At 43.5% G+C, this 18,744-nt stretch overlaps 2 pseudogenes; both read left to right on the top strand.

The window, feature by feature from the left end:
* Nucleotides 1–3,528: 3,528 nt before the first annotated feature.
* Nucleotides 3,529–4,657, top strand: LOC138086171 (zinc finger protein 709-like; annotated as a pseudogene).
* An 11,156-nt stretch (nucleotides 4,658–15,813) lies between these two features.
* LOC138086170 (non-histone chromosomal protein HMG-14 pseudogene) lies at nucleotides 15,814–16,137 on the top strand (annotated as a pseudogene).
* Nucleotides 16,138–18,744: the final 2,607 nt, after the last annotated feature.

The following is an 18,744-nucleotide window of genomic DNA, read 5'->3' as shown; positions in this document are numbered from 1 at the left end:
TTCTGTCAGACTCACACATCTTACTGGAAACGTATTTGTGTTGTTTTAGGACAGTGACTTTTGAGGATGTGGCTGTGAACTTCACTCCAGAGGAGTGGGCTTTACTGAATCCTTTGCAGAAGAAACTTTACAGAGATGTGATGCAAATAATTTTGGGGAGCCTGGTCTCAATAAGTAAGAATAACAACATTTCTTCACTTCTTCGAAAACAAGTATTCCTTGCCAATCAACATTGTTCCAAGATGTGGAATGTGGAAAAGGAACACAGTAGCCCCCCTTATCTGCATGGAATACATTCCAAGACCACCAGTGGATGCCTGAAACCAGAAATAGTACTGAATCCTATACATACATCAGTTCAGTTCAGTTCAGTTGCTCAGTCGTGTCCGACCCTTTGCAACCCCATGAACCGCAGCACGCCAGGCCTCCCTGTCCATCACCAGCCCTGGAGTCCACCCAAACCCATATCCATCGAGTCGATGATGCCATCCAACCATCTCATCCTCTGTTTTCCCCTTCTCCTCCTGCCCTCAACCTTTCCCATACATACCTATGATAAATTTAGAATTTGGTGCACAGTAATCTAGATAGCATATTGCAAAGCACAAAGACCTTTGCCAACAAAGGTCCGTCTAGTCAAGGCTATGGTTTTTCCAGTGGTCATGTATGGATGTGAGAGTTGGACTGTGAAGAAGGCTGAGCGCTGAAGAATTGATGCTTTTGAACTGTGGTGTTGGAGAAGACTATTGAAAGTCCTTTGGACTGCAAGGAGATCCAGCCAGTCCATTCTGAAGGAGATCAGCCCTGGCATTTCTTTGGAGGGAATGATGCTAAAGCTGAAACTCCAGTACTTTGGCCACTTCATGCAAAGAGTTGACTCATTGGAAAAGACTGATGCTGGGAGGGGTTGTGGGCAGGAGGAGAAGGGGATGACAGAGGATGAGATGGCTGGATGGCATCACTGACTCAATGGACGTGAGTCTGAGTGAACTCCGGGAATTGGTGATGAACAGGGAGGCCTGGCATGCTGCGATTCATGGGGTTGCAAAGAGTTGGACACGGCTGAGTGACTGAATTGAACTGAACGGAAGAGATTGATATGGAGAATGAAATGGCAGCCCACTCCTGTATTATTGCCTGGAAAATCCCATGGACAGAGGAGCCTGGCAAGCTCCGTAGGGTCACAAAAGAGTTGGACATGACTTAGCAACTAACCAACAATAGCTAAGAGACTGATATCAATAACTAAAAATAGAACAAGTATAATACACAGGCACTTAACACATGTCAGTGTTAAGTGCGCATAACTTTGCAGTTCAAGATGAGAAAACAGAATAAGATCGATTTCTTTTTCTTTCACAATTTAATAACAGAAGATTAATTTCTCCTATAGATCTTAGCAACATCAGTATATAGCTTTTCTTAAGTTGGAATTTTCATCTTTTCATTTAAAAAGGACTTTACGGTTTCTGTTTGGCATACCGTAATTCTTGCATCACTATTCTTGCATTTGGGGGCCATCATTAAGAAAAATGAAGGGACTTATCCTGATGGTCCAGTGGCTAAGACTCCACGCTCCCACTGCAGGGGGGCCAGGTTCAATCTCTGTTCAGAGAACTCGATCTCACATGCAGCAACCAAAACCCAGTGTAGCCAAATAAATAAATATTAAAAAAAATTTTTTTAAGGCATCATATCAGAGTCTTCTAAAGTTTGTTTAAAAAAAAAAGAAAAAGAAAAAGGAGGATTACTTGAACACAACCACAGGGGTATCACCACAGTGATCTGACAACTAAGATGGCAACTAAGTGACAAATGGGCAGGAAGCATATACACCATGGATGCAGCGGACAAGGGGATGATTCATATCCTGGACATGACAGAGGGGGGTGCTGCAAGATTTCATCATGCTACTCAGAAGGGTGCACAGTTTAAAACTATGAATTGTTTACTTCTGTGATTTTCCATTTAATATTTTCAGACTGCAATTGACCATAAATAACTGAAACCACAGAAAGCAAAACTGTGGATAAGGGAGGACTCCTATACACTGGTAAATAAACTAAGCATGTTACAGCTCATTCTGGACCTATAATCTAATATTGTTCTATAATTCATAATAATTTGCATTATTTTTCTGGGTCTGCATTTTAGGGAAAAAATGGGACAGTCATAACATTGAAGACTGGTACAAAACCCAAGGGAGGTAACTAAGGTGAGTTACACACACAGTAGACAGTGTTCCACGTGAGAGTCCTGGTATATCATAAACTTTTTTAAATTTTATTTCTTTATGTATTTATTTCTGGCTGTCCTAGGTCTTTGTTGCTGCACAGGCTTTTTCTCTAATTTTGAAGAGTAAGGGCTACTTTCTAGTTGCAGTGCATGGGTTTCTCATTGCAGGGGTTTCTCTTGTGGAGCACACGCTCTAGGGCATTCAAGCTTCAGTACTTGCAGTATGCAGGCTCAGTGGTTGTGACACATGGGCTTAGTTGCTCTGTGGAGTATGGGATTTTCCCAGATCAGGGATCCAACCCATATCTTCTGCATTGGCAAGTGGGCTCTTTACCCCTGAGCCACCAGAGAAGCCCCTATCATAGCTTTTTAAAATATGCAAGTAAAACAAAATAATCCCAGCTTCAAATTTATTTATCCTTAATTCTTTTTCCACGGAAAGTATTTATTTAAATGTGACATGGGTGTCCATCGTTTGTAACTTTATCCACTTTGGGAAACAATATTAAGAAACTCCATGTATTAATATCACTGGTTTCATAATAGAGCTTTCAAACAGTTTAGAAAGGGCAAAAAACGTTCACTTTTGCTATAAAACATAAAAATGTAGTTCTAATACCCTACTGGAGAAGGCAATGGCACCCCACTCCAGTACTCTTATCTGGAAAATTCCATGGATGGAGGAGCCTGGTAGGCTGCAGTCCATGGGATCGCTAAGAGTTGGACATGACTGAGCGACTTCCCTTTCACTTTTCACTTTCATGTATTGGAGAAGGAAATGGCAACCCACTCCAGTACTCTTGCCTGGAGAATCCCAGGGATGGGGGAATCTGGTGGGCTTCCGTCTATGGGGTCACACAGAGTCGGACACAACTGAAGTGACTTAGCAATACCCTACTAATAAATGTGAAATTGTTAAAGAAATCAATAATTTCTCATTTTTTTACAGAAGTCATGTGGTAGAAAAACTCTGTGAAAGCAAAGAAGGTAGTCAACACAGAGAAACTGTCAGCCAGATTTTAAATCTTAATACGAACCAGAAAACTCCTTCTGGAGTAAAACCATGTGAATGTCATGTGGGTGAAAAAGTCTTCATGCTTGATTCATTTCTTAATAGGCACGTCTGATCTCACACTGTACACAAACCATATGAGTATCATGAATACAAGAGAAACCATATAAATGCAAGGAATGTGGGAAAACCTTCAGTTACCACAAATCTGTTCACAGACATGAAAGGAGTCACACTGGAGAAAAACTCTATGAATGTAAGGAATGCAGAAAAGCCTTCACATGGCTTACAACCTTTTGAAGACACAAGGTAACACACACTGGAGAAGGACCCTATAAATGTAAGGACTGTGGGAAAGACTTTAGTTGTTCCACTTCATTTCAAGCCCATGAAAGAACTCACACTGGAGAGAAGCTCTTCATATGTAAACAGTGTGGGAAATCCCTCAAGTCTCCTCTAGGCTTGCAAATCCATGAAAGAAACCACACTGGAGAAAAACCCTATGAATGTAAGCAGTGTGGTAAAGCCCTCAGCTGTCCTAGTTCCTTTCAGAGACATGAAAGGATCCACACAGCAGAGAAACAATATGAATGTAAACAACACAAGAAAACTTTCAGTTCTCCTCTAGGTCTGCAAATCCATGAAAGAATTCACACTGGGGAGAAACCTTATGAATGTAAAGAATGTAGGAAGGCCTTCATTCCTCTTTCAAGCATACATGTACTCAAAATAATGCCCACTGGAGATGGACCTTACAAGTGTAAGGAATGTGGCCTTCATTTGTCCCAGATCATTTTGATCACATGAAAGGACTCACGCTAGAGAGAAGCCATATGAATGTAAACAGTGTGGTAAAACTTGCAGTTGGCCCAGTTCCTTTCGAATACATGAAAGAACTTATACTGGGGAGAAACCCTATGAATGTACAGAATGTGGGAAAACCTTCATTTATCGCACAACCTTTCAAGGACACATGAGAAAGCATACTGGAGAGAAATCCTATAAATGTGAAGAATGTGGGAAAGCCTTCATTTCTCCCTCCAGCATTCAAACACACATGATAATGCACACTGGAGACGGACCTTACAAGTGTAAGGAATGTGGGAAAGCATTCAGTTTTCCCAGTTCTTTTCAAATTCATCAGAGAACTCACACAGGCAAGAAACCCTATGAATGTAAACAGTGTGGCAGAGCCTTCAGTTGTTACACATCCTTTCAAACACATGAAAAAACTCACACTGGAGAAAAACCTTATGAATGTACAGAATGTGGGAAAGCCTTCATTTATCACACTACCTTTAGAGGGCACATGAGAGTGCACACTGGCAAGAAACCGTACAAATGTAGAGAATGTGGGAAAGCCTTCATCCCAATTCCTTTCGAAAGCATGAAAGATCTCATACATTGTAGAGGCCCAAAGCCAATCAGTGTCCGTTTACCTTTCTTGTGTAAATTCTTTTAGTTGTATACGTTGGATGGGCTTCCCTGGTGGCTCAGAGGTTAAAGCATCTGCCTCCAATGTGGGAGACCCAGGCTCGATCCCTGGGTCGGGAAGATTTCCTGGAGAAGGAAATGGTAACCCACTCCAGTATTCTTGCCTGGAAAATCCCATGGACAGAAAAGCCTGGTAGGCTACAGTCCATGGGGTCGCAAAGAGTCGGACACGACTGAGCAACTTCACTTTCACTTTGGATTGCCAATTGATCAAACTGTTTCAGTTGTTTTTTTTTTTTCTTTTGCTTTCTCCCTCCCTTCCCCCCTGACTGTGTTTGCATCACTGGATATACCTCAGAGGAAGAGGTGTCCCCTCTACCCTGGTGTTTGTCATTTTTTTCCTCCAGAGAGCCTCACATCACTGCCATTAATGTTAGGGATCTCTCCCCATGATAGCTGGTTGCTTTATAGGATTTAAGGACCAACAGCTTGGTTTGGGTTTGAACTAATAATACCTTTGCTGACCACAGGGGTGCCATTGTGTTGTCCCCTAAAACCTCAAGGTTAGGATCTTTGTTGCAGTACAGGTAGGGGTTACAGCACCAGAGGTACCCAAGAGTCTGATGGTGATGCTCCATCATTAAGTCATGTCCAACTCTGCAACCCCATGGACTGCAGCACACCAGGCTCCTCTGTCCTCTGGTTTCTCACGGAGTTTGCTCAAATTCATGTCCATTGAGTCACAAATGGCTACAGTCCATAGGGTCGCAAAGAGTCGAACATGACGGAAGCAACCTGGCATGCACATACTAGTGTTTCCGTGGTTAAGACTCTGAGCTTCCACTGCAAGGGGCACAGATTTGATCCCCGGTCAAGGAACTAAGAGCCCTCATGCCACATGCTTCAGCCAAAATTTTTTTTCTAGTTTTTTAATAAAAAAGTTACTCCCACAGGAAATAAAATTGCAAACTGCTAAGGAAAATCAGCTACAGGGCCTTAATAATCAACAGAATCACAAATATTCAAATCAGCTGGGATAAGCAGCCCACAGCTCAGAAGGGAAAGCTACATTCTGAAGGCTTCCCAAGTGGCTCAGTGCTAAGGAATCAGCCTGCCAATGCAGGAGATGTGTGTTCAATCCGTGAGTTGGGAAGATTGCCTGGAAGAGGAAATGACAATCCAGTTCAGTTTTCTTGCCTAGAAACTCCCATGGACAGAGGAGCCTGGAGAAATACAATCCACGGGGCCGCAAAGAGTCAGACATGACTGAGCAGCTAAGCATGCACAAAGGTGAAACACTATCAAGCTTTGGTCTCCAGACTCCTGGTTAAGATTGAACTACTGGCCCAGGTCAGTCCCTGGAGAAGTGGGGTAGGTCCACCAGAGCAGCCACAGGAGTAAACAACTCCGGGAGCTCTGCCCACCCTCCTCTCCCTGGGGAATAATGGGGTAAAGCTCACTCTCTGGGGCTTCCATTCTCACAATGAGGAAACCTTCACCCAGATTCACCTAAGAGTTCTGACCCAAAGGACTCTCAAATTCAATACCTTCTGCCAGAAGACAGAACATGTGTCTTCACAGATTTTTTTTCACCCAATAGGCAGAAATTACTCAGAGTGCACCTACACTGTGAATGTAAGACTGTAAACCACATCTTTTCTTTTGTATTGACTGTGCCAGGTTTTAGTTCTGGTGTGTGCGATCTTCAGCTGTGGCATGCAGAATCTAGTTCCCTCACCAGGGATTGAATCTGGGCTCTCTGCATTGGGAATATGGAGTTTTAACCACTGGACCACCAGGGAAATCCCTCCAACCTACATCTAGAAACAGGCACAAAGGAACCATAGTTACAACGTTGAGAAGGGCCTCACCAGGCCACCCCAACACCAGTGCATCCCCAGATTTCCAAGGTTATAGCTTCTCTCAGTAGCAAGAGCTCTTTCTCAGGTGGGTATGAGCAGGAACACACCTACAAGGGAGGTTTTCAGGAAGAACTATCTGGCCTTTAAGTTTTCCCCTTTGCAGCCTCAAGGCAGGGGCTTAGCTTGAAGACACTGACCTCCGGCTCTGCTCCCAATCAGGTTGCTCTGGACCAGCAATGAGATTTTAAAAGTGACAAACCCATTGTTTGAAGAAGCCAGTGCACGCATGCTAAATCGCTTCAGTCATGTCTGGCTCTTTTCAACCCTAGAGACTGTAGCCCACCAGACTCCTCTGTCCATGGGGTTTTTCCAGGCAAGAATACTGGAGTGGGCTGCAGTACCCTCCACCAGGGGATCTTCCTGACCCAGGGATCAAACCCATGTCTCTTATGTCTCCTGCATTAGCAGGCAGTTTCTTTACCACTAGCGCCACCAGGGAAGCCCCAGTAGAATCACTCAAACCCAGTGCTTATATGTGAAAAAGGGAAGAAAATTGTAAGGCACTTTTTTTTTTAGTTCAGCTAGAAAACTCAAACTATATAATACCTATTCCTTTCAGAAAATGAATATGGCAGTTGTTATTTCCACAGAAAGAAATCACTTGAAAAACAATCACATTAGAACTCATCTAAGTGTTACAAGTCTAAGCCTGATAGTCCATTTGAAACAAACCACAAGAAAAGGACAGACTGTAGCAGGGGCCATCCCAGAATAGCAAGCTCCCCACCCAACCCCACTGCCACGCCTGCCTCTTGTCTGTAGAAAAACCTTAGCCTCCTAGGCCTTCTCCAAGTTCTAAAGAGTAAATTTAATCAGAGGAATGAGAAAATGCAAAAAGAAAGGTCAACAATTGAGCAAGACAAAATAATAATACTTCAGCCAGTAAAGTCAAGGACTTTCATTCCTCCTCAAGTGCGTGCTAAGTTGCTTCAATCATGTCTGACTCCTTGCAACTTCATGGACTGCAGTCCGCCAGGCTCCTCTGTCCATGGGATTCTCCAGGCAAGGATACTGGAGTGGATGGCCAGGTCTTCCAGGGCATCGTCCCAACTCAGGGATTGAAACCTTGTCTCAGGCATCTCCTGCATTGCTAGTCGGGTTCTTTACCACTAGCACCATCTGGGAAACCCTGCTCCTCAAGGACTATAGATAATATTCTGAGCCATATCCTCTGAGCTGTTTTGCAGATACTGAAGCCCCCACCAAGTGGAAGAAGTTAACTGTATGCAGCCCACAAGCAAATAGACTTCAGACTGGTTGGAACCAGAAGGCTGATGATGTTGACTCCCAAAAACATCAGAAGAATGTCCTTCAGCTGATCATGCACCCCACAACCCCCTCTCCCTCATCCTATCTTTAAAAATCTTTCCCTGAAAGTCTTCCAGGGGTTCAGGACTTTGAAGCACTAGCTGCCTGGACTCCTTACTTGATGCCCTGCAATAAATGCCACACTTTGCTTCTCCACATCCCAGTGTCAGTAGGTTGACCTTTCTCTGCAGGAGTGATTGAACCCAAGTTTGGTTCCTAACAAGACCTCAGAATAGTTATGCCCACTCCCAGGGAAATTTTTAAAAAGGAAGAATTCTTAGCAAATGGAATGTAATAACACTGAAATCATTATTTCATTTTTCTGAAACACTCCTTTCTTGCTCATTTGAAATATTTTATTCTTATAATGATATTTTACAAATAGAAAAATGAGACTCAAGTGAATAAATTTTTCAAGGTGACAAACAGCGAGGGGCAGTGCTGACAGGTGAGTTTCCAAAGAAGAACCTCCACCCAAATGTCTTTCCCAAGGATGTCTGTGACCAGGAAAGATCTCAGAGGGTTTTACACAACACAGTTCCAGGTGGTTATTCTCTGCTTAGCTCTCATGTAAAATAGCCACAAACAAACAAACAAAAAAATCTTTTTAAAGTGAGCCAAACATTGACTGTGGCGAAATGACAATTAAAATATTGGGTCTGTTTGAAATGATCACGGAGAACGAATAGCTGATGACGCTGTGAATTAGAGAGGCCAAGTTGGCTATGAGAAGGCAGGAGGGATCTGAAAGTTTACGGATTTATTGCCAGCCCTAGGAAGCGTTAGGCAGGAGGGACAGGTCATGGACTTGAGGTCCTACTCCTAAATTTTTGAATAATTCAAAAGACAAGGAATGCCGCTGAGAAGGGAAAAGGCACTGGGGACCCCACAGACCTCAGCTGCTCCCACGCGCCCACCCCTGAAACCGAGTCACAACTCTCCCCGGCTGATCCTTCCTGTGGTCACCGTACAATCTGGAGGAGACAAGGGATTGCCGGGTCAGGGCTGCCCAGAGACGATCCAGAGCCAAAGTCGCGGGGCACAGTGAAGGGACAGGACCCCCGGGGTCCCTGCTTTCAGCCCCGCCCCCACTAGCGAGCCAAAGGGTCCCAGAGGCGCCCTCAGCCCACCTGGGTCCACAGACTCCAGAGCTGACTGCAGAGGGGCCCGTGTCCAACCACGGCTGGGGGCCACTCAATCTCCCCTCCCCGCACACTTCCCAACTTCTGGGGTCCTCCCAGCCTCCCCACTTCCACTCGCGAACCCGGTGCAGGTCTAGGCGCAACAAAAGCTCCACCTGCGGCGGGGAACCACAAGTGAGACGCGATCCCCAGCGCATCCACGGGGGAACAATGTCCACGCCAGGCAGAGAGTGCCCCCACGCACCTGCCCTTGATGCGCTCCCTAGAGGACCCTTCGAAAGGACGCTCCCTCCCTACCACCATCACCCTGCCCCCATGGGTAACAGCAGGTGGAGGTCAAGTGGCCAAACAGACCTGGCTTCTGCCCTGACCCTCCAAGGATCCTTGCGTTTAAGCCGAGCCAGCTCCAGACCTGAATGGGACACAAACGTGTAAGCAGAGAACTCAAGGCTGTTTTTAGTGGAATGGACCCCTTGAAGAGCAAGCCCAGAGCACACGGATTGCCTGCGTGAGGACAGCCTGGAATAGGACGATCTCCTCCCACCAATCACAAACTATGAGACGTCTTCATTAAATTCTTAGGTATCCGCTTTACTCTGGCAGGAGATTGACTTCACATTAGTTCCTGAGTGTGTTCTTAAAGCACTTTGAGATGTGAACAGCTATAATATCCCACAGCAAATTTCCTATTTTCTCTGATAAAAGAAAAACAATAAAGGGTTATGTAAATATGGGATGTACCCAGAAACGACTAATATACTTAAGAGAGTCAATTGATGTTGTTATTGTTCAGTCACTAAGTCTTGTCCTACTCTTTAGGACCCTATGGACTGAAGCACACCAGGCTCCTCTGACCTCCACTATCTCCTGGAGTTTGCTCAAACTCGAGTCCATTGAGTCGGTGATGCCATCCTACCGTCTCATCCTCTGTCTTCCCCTTTTCCTCCTGCCTTCAATCTTTCCCAGCATCAGGGTCTTTTCCAACGAGTCAGTTCTTCACATCATGTGACCAAAGTATTGGAGCTTCAACTTCAGCAACAGTCCTTCCAATGAATATTCACGATTGACTGGCTTGATCTCCTTGCAGTCTGAGGGACTCAAAGAGTTTTCTCCAGCACCACAATTTGAAAGCATCAATTTTCAGGCACTCAGCCTTCCTTATGGTACAAAACTCTTAATGCATTTATCCATTTATTTGAAGGGCTTTGTTGAGATGCAATACACATACTACATACAACAGGCCACTTTTAAATGGACAATGCAGTGGTTTTCAGTATATTCACAGACATGCAGTCATCACTGTGGTCCATCTTAGAACGTTTATATCATTTCAAAAAGAAACCCCTGTACCCTCTAGCCATCAGTGTCTTCCCATCTTCCTCCTCCAGGCCCTAGGCAATCATTAATCTGCTTTCTGTCTCTCTAGGTTTCTATATTCACTGACTTCATATGAATGGAATTCTATAAAATGTGGACTTTGTGGTTAACTTCATTTACTTAGCATAATTTTTCAAGGGATATCCAGGTATCGATACTTCATTTTTTTTAAGGGCAGAGTAATATGCCATGAAATTAAAAGATGCTTTCTCCTTGGAAGGAAAGCTATGATAAATCTAGACAGCATATTAAAAAGCAGAGACATCACTTTGCAGACAAAGGTAGGTATAGTCAAAGCTATGGTTTTTCCAGTAACCATGTACAGATGTGAGAGTTGGACCATAAAGAAAGCTGAGCACCAAAGAACTGATGCCTTCAAACTGTGGTGCTGAGGACTCTTGAGAGTTCCATGGACGGCAAGGAGATCAAACCATTCAGTACTAATACCTGAATATTCATTGGAAGGACTAATGCTGAACGTGAAGCTCCAATACTTTGGTCTCCTGACATGAAGAACTGACATTAGAAGAGACCCTGATGCTGAGAAAGAATGAAGGCAGGAGAAGGGGACGACAGGGGATGAGGCGATTGGATGGCATCACTGACTCGATGAACATGAGTCTGAGCAAACTCAGGGAGATAGTGAAGGACAGGAAAGCCTAGAGTGCTGCAGTCCATAGGTTTGCAAAGAGTTGGACACAACTTAGCGACTGAACAACAACAACAAAATATTCTGTTGTGTGGCAATAGCACATTTCTGTATCCATCTGTTAAAGGACATTGGATTATTACTTCTTTTGACTATTAAGAAAACTGTTGCTATCAGCATTTGTAAAAAAAAAAAACAAACAGAAACCTCAATTAGAGTCAGGAGACCACAAGGGGGCGCTCTCATATCCTGCAATGATAGCAGAGCCAAAGAGGAAGGAGGAGGCTTCTTTCCCTGCAAGGACTCAGCCAATGAAAAACCATAGACTTTTTTTTACTATCACCCTCATAACGTCCATTTCCCTCTGTAAGCATCCTCCTTCCCTTGCTCTGGGGTGACTGGCTCACAACTCACCATGGCTTCAGGTCCTGAAGTGTAATTCTCTGCCGATCCCAAGTAAACCCATGTTTGCTGGAGAAATATCTGACAGTTCATTTCAAGTCAATGCATCCACGCACAAGTTTTTGTGTGGACATGTGTTTTTATTTCACTTTGATACATGCCTGGGAGTGAAATCAATGGGTCATGTGGTAATTCTAGGTTTAATCTTTGAGGAACTGCCAGACTGTTTTCCAGAGTGACTGCCTCGTTTTCTATTTTCCACCAGCAGTGTATGAGGGTTTCAGTCTCTCCATATCCTCATACCTGCTATTCTCTCACTTTTGATTCTAGCCATTCTAGTGGATATGTAGCTGTTTCTCACTGCGGTTTTTTAATTGAGTTATAATTAGCATACACATTATGTTGAGTTGGCTAGTAGTAGTGTTGGAGAAGACTCTTGAGAGTCCCTTGGACTGCAAGGAGATCCAACCAGTCCATTCTGAAGGAGATCAGCCATGGGATTTCTTTGGAGGGAATGATGCTGAAGCTGAAACTCCAGTACTTTGGCCACCTCATGCGAAGAGTTGACTCATTGGAAAAGACTCTGATGCTGGGAGGGACTGGGGGCAGGAGGAGAAGGGGACGACAGAGGATGAGATGGCTGGATAGCATCACTGACTCGATGGACGTGAGTCTGAGTGAAGTCCGGGAGTTGGTGATGGACAGGGAGGCCTGGCGTGCTGCAATTCATGGGGTCACAAAGGGTCGGACATGACTGAGCAACTGAACTGAACTGAACTGAACCTTAGGGAAAAACCTGAATAAACTTTTTGGCCAACCCAGTATTAGTTTCAACTGTACAACATAATAATTCTATATTTGCATGTATTGCAATATGACCACCACAATAAGTCTAGTTAACCTCTCTCTCCACACATATCTACCAAAAAAAATTTTTTTCTTGCAATGAGCACTTTTAAGCTCTACTCTCTTGTGCTCATTTGCTCAGTTGTGTCCAACTCTTCATGACCCTTTGGTCTGTAAGCCGCCAGGGTCCTCTGTCCATGGAATTTTTCAGGCAAAAATACTGGAGTGGGTTGCATTTCCTCCTCCAGGGGATCTTCCTGGACCAGGGATTGAACCCAGATCTCCTGCATCTCCCACATTGGCGGGGAACTTCTTTACCACTGAGCCATCAAGGGAAGCCAGTAAATGTTTAGTCACTAAGTCATGTGCGATTCTTTTGCAGCCCCATGGACTATAGCCTGCCAGGCTCCTTGGTCCACTTTCAAATATGCAATACAGTATTATTGACTATATTGCTATACTGCACATTACATTCCTGTGACTATTTTAATTCCTTCACCAATTTTGCCCACCGCCCCCACCCTCATTGTAGTTTTGACTTGCATTTCCTTGATGTGTAATCATGTCCAGAAATCCTAGTATATCTTCCTTGGAAAAATTTCTATTCCAGTGTTTTGCCACCTTTAAATTGGATTATTTGGCTTTTTATTATTGATTAGGAGTTCTTTATACTTTATCCAAGTCTCTAACCAGATATATAATTTTCAATATTTTTTGCCTTCTGTGGGCTGTTTTCACTCTTACTTTAAGAGTTTTTACTTTTGATTCTGATCACACACACATACTATAAAAATTTACATCTTAACTATTTTAAGTGTAGAGATCAGCAGTGTGAAGTATATTGACTATGGAAAACCAGTCTCCAGAGCTTGGTTTTCATCATGCGAAACCGAAACTCTGTACTCATTAAACAGCTCCCCATTCATACCTTCCTCCAGCCCCTGAAACCACTGTTCTATTTTCTGTCTCTATAAATTCCACTGCTATGGGAACCTCACGTAAGTGGGATCGTGTAGTAGTTGTCCTACTCGGATAGGCTTATTTTACTTCACATGATGTCCCCACAGTCTATCTATGTTTTAACATGTGTCAGAACTTCCTTTCTCATTGAGTGTGTGCTCACTTGTTCAGTTGTGTGGGCCCTGTGGACTGTGGCCCGCCAGGCTCCTCTGTCCATGGGATTTCCCAGGCAAGAATATTGGAGTGGGTTGCCATTTCCTCCTCCAGGGGATCTTCCCAACTCAGGGATTGAAGCTGCATCTCCCGTGTCTCCTGCATTACAGGCAGATTCTTTACCACTGAGCCACCAGGGAAGCCCCCTTTCTCATTAAATCTGAATAATATTCTATCACATGTATGCTCCATCTTGTTGATCCAGTCATCCCTGATGGACTCCTGGGTTGCTTCCACATTTTTGCTCTTGTGAATAATGGCCCTATGAACAAGTGTGCAAGATTCTGTCCATATTTTAGATTCTTTTGAGCATACACCCAGCAGAGGAATCGCTGAATCACATATCAACTGCGTAACTTCTGAGGAAACGTCATATTGTTTTCCATACCAGAAGAATAGTTTTATATTCCCACCAGTAATGCACAAGGATTCTAGTGATGTGTTCCCTTTCTTGACGGTGCCCTTTGAGGCACAAAATTTATTAATTTGGTGAAATCCAAAATATCTTTTTTTCCCTCTATTTGCTTTTGGGGTCATATCTAAGAATACTTTGCCAAATCCAAGGTCATAAATATTTCCTTCTGATTGAAAGGTGATAGGATCACTCTTTATCTGGCTTTTCTGGGTTTGACATCTAAAAGAGAGGTTCTAACGGAGTAAGGACGCTGAAACTACGTGATGGGGCAAGTGACTGCTCAAGCGGCAGCAGAGCCAGATCGAGTCATCTTCTAGCCCTTGTTTAGGTTGAACTTAGGTTCAGCCAAGTGCTTAGGGTAGCGCCTTGCACAAATTTCAGATCAAGTTGCTGGAATAGGCAGATCCTGTGCTCACCTCCTCTCAGGGACACACCAAAACTACAAGCACATATAGAACCGCCGCCTCTGAGAACTGACCTGAAGACTAGCACGACAGATTTCCCACACCTAAGGGTATAAGGAAAAGGCCTCATTGAGAAAGGTAGGAGGCGCAGAGTCCTGGTCTAGTGAGAGCCAACCGCTCCCACACTCCTGTGCGGCAACCCACAAACAGGAGAGATGTCACAGCCGCAGAGGTACCCCCTGATGAGCCGGAGCCCAGGTCCCATATCAGGCTCCCCAGCCTGGGGAGCCTGCACTGGGAAGCTGAGCACCCATAACAGCTGACTTTGAAAACCAGCAGGGCTCACATCTTGGGGAGCCCAGGAGCTGTAGGAAAGGGAAGAGACTCCACTCTTAAAGGACTCGTGCAGAAACTCACTCACTCCAAAGTCTATCACAAAGGCAGCAGCTTGAAAAGCACCTGGGCCATACAAAAAGGAGAGTCATCGGCTAATTTCAGGGTGTGCACCAGAGGGGCAGGGGTCCAGTGGAACTTTAGGGATAGAAGTGCTGGCAGACGTCATTTGTTTTTACCTTCTTTCCACGTAGCTGGCCTGGTGCTGGTGAGCACCATTTCTATCAGTCTCCATCAACCTAACTAACACCACCTGCCCTGCCCCTGCTTTCTCCTAAGAACTCAAGAGGCCAGGCCTACTCACCAGAACCCCCTCCCCACAGCAGTTTCAGCCAGGGCCTGTAGACATTTGGACCAGGGACCAGCTCAACCTACTAAGGCCATCTGCAGTGGTCACAGACAGGTCTGCCTGGGGACCAACCTCACCCACCAGCATACCCGCAATAGCTGCTGTCTACCTATCACAGGAGGGCACATGCAGGGGATACCCCCGGGACACCTCGCTTTGTTGACCAGGGGAGACGGCCCCCCATAGGACACCTCCTACATAAGGCCACTCTTTCAAGGCTGGGCAACATAACTGATAGAAACAGAGTTAGGCAAAATGAAGGAACTACAGCATCTTTCAAAGAATATCTTTCAAACACGAGGATCTCTCAGAGAAACAACTAAACGAAGAGGAGATAAGAAACTTATCAGATAAAGAATTCAGAGTAACACTTGTAAAGATGTTCATCAGACTCAGTAGAAAACTGGATGAATTTGATGAGAGAGTCACTAAAAGCCTAGGCAAGTTGCAAGCCTCCTTCAGCAAAGGGCTAGAAACTATAAAAAAGAAAGACGTAAAACTTTTGAATTCATTTATTAAAACCAAAAATACACTCATGGAAACCAGCAGGAGGTCAGAGGAGGAAAGAAAACAGACTGGTGATATGAGTGACAAGGGTAGTAAAAGTCACTCAATCAGAAGAGCAAAAAGGAAAGAGAACAAAACAAAAAAACAAGAAAAGGGCCCATGAGGGGCCCAGCTTCTGCGGCAGGGGAAGGAGCAGCCGCGGCCAAGCAGACCAGCTTCCAGAGTCCGCTCCCCACTCCCAGCATATGCCCAACCCTGCTGCCAGGGTGCCCCCAGGGAAGGTCAGCTCCTCGTCAGGGGTCGAGAAGGAGGAGCCCAAGAGGAGACCTGGGAGGCTGTCAACTAAACCTACTCCTGCCCAAGTGGAAACAAAGCCAAAGAAGGCAACAGGAAAGGATGAATCTTCAGATAGAAAGGTGCAAGCCAAAGGGGAAAGGGGAGCAAAGGGAAAACAGGTGGAAATGGCCACACAAGAGACTGACGATTTACCTGCATCAGATGGCGAGGCTGAAAACAAGGAGAGCCCAGGCTCTGATGGAGCAGGAAAGAAAGAAGGTACGTGTGATTAAGATCACACACCCGAGCCTATCCGTGGTTCCTGTCTACCTTCTGTACAATACAAAGGAATGTTTTTATCAATTCTTTTGTAAAAGCAAAGTTTTTTAGTAGCTCTAGTAGTATTTTTAAGAAGATAGAAATCCTACTTCATCCATTTTTAAGGTGCAACCGCTTTCCTTTTAAATTTGAGCATAGCTTATTACACAGTTGTGCTAGTTTCAGGCCACAGCAAAGTGAATTAGGTATACAAATACCCACTTTTTTTTTTTTAAGATTCTTTTCCTAAACCAGAGTACTGAGGGCAGATCCCTGTGCTGTGCTGTATAATATGCTGGACAATAGGTTCTGAATCTATTCGATATGTAGTTTGTGTCTTTGTCGACCCTCCCTCCCCCTCCCCGTAAGCATAACGTTGTCTTCTACATCTGTGACCTTATTTCTGTTTTGTAAGTTTATTTGTACCGTTTTTTAAGACTCCACACACAAGTGATATCACATATTTGTCTTTCTTTGTCTGACATTACTCAGTTTGACAATCTCTAGCAATCCATGTTGCTGCTATAAATATTCTTTATTTAAGAGTTGAAATTATTTCCTGGTTGGTTGAGTTTTGGGTTTTTTTTTTTTTTTTTTTTGTACAACCATAAAATACTAGTATATTGAATGTGGGAAATTTTTATTGTGTTTGGTGTCATCTTAATGTTCCATAGATGGGTTAGCTTTTATATGCTATGATACAAAGCATATTAAATGGCAGTTTTGAGTCAATAGTGCATTTAATGTCTTAAAGTTTTTGTTTTTTGTTTTTTTTTTGGCTGTGACTTGCAGCATGAAGGATCTTAGTTCCCTGACCAAGGATAGAAACCCATGCCCCCTGCATTGGGAGTATGGAGTCTCAGCCACTGGACCACCAGGAAAGTCTCATTGAACACTTTGAATTTCTTCTCTCCCCTTGTTGTTTTTGGGTAGAATTGCTTCCCAAAGCAAACCACTCCTTGATCTGAGCTCTCTGGTCAGAATTTTGTGCACTCTGTAACACCTTGGGTCATGGTAGTCCAGTCTTCCTAGTAACTTTGCTAATATGCTGTGAACACATGAAAAATGTGAAAACTTCACTATATATTGTATATGATACTAAGTTGTGAATTAGTGGAACTTATGATATAACAACATATCCACATTTGACCCAATTACAAGCACTGAAATTGAAGCGGTGATCAAAAATCTACCCAAAAACAAAAGCCCAGGACCAAATGGCTTCATAGGAGAACTCTATCAAACATTTAGAGAAGATCTAATGCCTGTCCTTCTAAAACGCTTTCAAAAAGTTACAGAGGAAGGAACACTTCCACCTCATTCTGAGGCCACCATCACCCTGATACCAAAACCAAAGACAACACAAAAAAGAAAACTGCAGGCCAATATCACTGATGCATATAGACGCAAAAATCCTCAACAAAATTTTAGCAAACAGAATTAAGTAACACATCAGAAAGCTCATATACCATGATCAAGTTGGGTTTATGCCAGGGACACAAGGATTCTTCGATGTACACAAATGAATCAATGTGATATGCTATATTAACAAATTGAAAGATATAAACCAGATAATAATCTCAATAGATGCAGGAAAAGCCCTTGACAAAATTTAGTACTCATTTATGATTAAAACTTTTCAAAAATGGGCATAGAAGGAACCTACCTCAACATAACACACACACACAAAAAAAAGTCGCAAAGTCGTGTCTGACTGTTTGCGACCCCATGGATTGTAGCCCACCAGGCTCCTCAGTCCATGGGATTTTCCAGGCATGAATACTGGAGTGGGTTGCTATTTCCTTCTCCAACCTCAACATAGTAAAGGCCATATATGATAAGCCTACAGCAAACATTATTCTCAGTATGAAAAGCTGAAAGCACTCCCCCTAAGATCAGAAACAAGACAAGGGTGTCCACTTTCACCACTATTAGTCAACATAGTTCTGGATGTCCTAGCTACTGCAATCAGAGAAAAAATAAAAAATAAAAGGAATCCAGATTGGAAGAGAAGAAGTAAAGCTCTCAGTTTGCAGATGACATGATACTGTACCTTGAAAACCCTAAAGATAGTATAGAAAATTACTAGAGCTAATCAGTGAATTTAGCAAAGTTGCAGGATACAAAATCAATACACAGAAATCACCTCCATTTCTATATACTAACAATAAAAAATCAGAAAGAGAAATTAAGGAATCAATCCCATTCACCATTGCAACAAAAAGAAGTAAATATCTAGGAATAAACTTGCTTAAGGAGATGAAAGAACTGTACACAGAAAATTATAAGACACTAATGAAAGAAATCAAAGATGACATAAACAGATGGAGAGATATTCCATGTTCCTGGGTAAGAAGAATTAATATTGTGAAAATGACTATACTACCAAACACAATCTACAGATTCAATGCAATCCTTATCAAATTACCAATGGCCTTTTTCACAGAACTAGAACAAAAATTTTCACAATTCATAATGAAACACAAAAGACCCCGAATCGCCAAAGCAGTCCTAAGAAATAGAACGGAGCTGAAGGAATTAACCTTCCTGACTTCAGGTAATACTACAAAGCTACAGTCATC

The sequence above is a fragment of the Capricornis sumatraensis genome, chromosome 9 (genome assembly GCF_032405125.1).
Source record: "Capricornis sumatraensis isolate serow.1 chromosome 9, serow.2, whole genome shotgun sequence".
Classification (NCBI taxonomy): Eukaryota; Metazoa; Chordata; class Mammalia; order Artiodactyla; family Bovidae; genus Capricornis; species Capricornis sumatraensis.
Note: the sequence above shows the minus strand (reverse complement) of the source record. Positions and strands in the feature narration are given on the sequence as shown.